The sequence below is a fragment of the Myotis brandtii genome, unplaced genomic scaffold, assembly GCF_000412655.1.
Source record: "Myotis brandtii unplaced genomic scaffold, ASM41265v1 scaffold1077, whole genome shotgun sequence".
Classification (NCBI taxonomy): domain Eukaryota; kingdom Metazoa; phylum Chordata; class Mammalia; order Chiroptera; family Vespertilionidae; genus Myotis; species Myotis brandtii.
The window spans coordinates 701425-702706 of record NW_005353666.1 but is presented as its reverse complement, the minus strand read 5'-3'; positions in this window follow the sequence as shown (position 1 = coordinate 702706).

Here is a 1282-nt window from a genome sequence, read left to right as displayed (position 1 = left end):
CAGAGGAGGGGGCGGTCCGGTCACCTGGCAGAGGTGGCACCGGGCATCCCCTCCATGGCCCCTCGAGCTGCCGGACCAGGCCCTGCAGACATCCCAGCGCCGGGAAGCGCGAGTGAGGCGAGGAGAGAATCAGCGCGGCCCTTAAACACCCGAGGGCTCTGAACCGGAGTCCTCCGACCATGACATGAACTTGGGGTCCTGTGAGAAGGTGAGGCTGGGCCCCATAAATTGTCCTGTGGGTCTTTTCTTGAGCTCAGGAGCATCTGACCAGGAACAACCTCATGCTTCCTTTTTGAAAGTCCCCTTTCTGGTCCTCCAGGACTCAGGCTCCTAGAAGCGCCTCGGCCCTCGGTCTGCCCCAGCCGGGGGTTAAGATGCGGCTTCTGTTGGCCCACAGAGGGTCTGGGGAGAATGAGTCGGCCCAGCAAACCGCACGCGGAAAGGACTAATTGGTCCCCAAGTGGAGGCCGATGGCTGCTCTCAGGATCTTGACTTTGAAGATATTTATTCAAGACAAACATTGGCGGCCGCTGTTCAGGCTCCGAGTCCTCTTGACCCCGCGGCCTCCCTCCGCGGGCTCTCTCTCTCTCTCTCTCTCTCTCTCTCCCTGGGGGGATGGCAACTCGAGGCCTATATTTATTCTCCAGAGTCTCGGAGCGGTCACGGACGGTTTAAAAATTAACCCAGCCCAGACCCTCAGCGCACACCCCAGCCAGCCGCCCAGCAGCCAGGATGCAGGGCCCAGGCACCATGGCAACCAGGTCTGGGCTCCCCCACCCCCCAGCCCTGGGGGCACTTCTGCTCTCTGTACATAGAAGCGACCCGCGTGAGTGGCAGGGGATTTCGGCTGCATGATGTCACCCATGTCACAGGGACGCTGTCCCTCTACATTCACGGGGTCCCGGGGGCCCCGAAGGCAGTGCAGGCTCTCCGGCCTCACCTGTGCTGAGCAGAAAGAGACGCGGGGCCACAACACGGGATCGTTCCCAGTGAAGTGACATGACTCCCTTCTTCCTGCCGCGTGGAGAACACGTCCCATAGCACCGTGGTTCTCAACCTTCCCAATGCTGTGACCCTTTAATACAGCTCCTCATGTTGTGGTGACCCCCAATGTCATTGTTACAAATTGAACACAATTAAAGCATAGTGATTAATCACAAAAACAATATGTAATTACATATGTGTTTTCTGATGGTCTTAGGCAACCCCTGTGAAAGGGTTGTTCGACCCCCAAAGGGGTCGCGACCCACAGGTTGAGAACCGTTGCATAGCAGATCAGGGC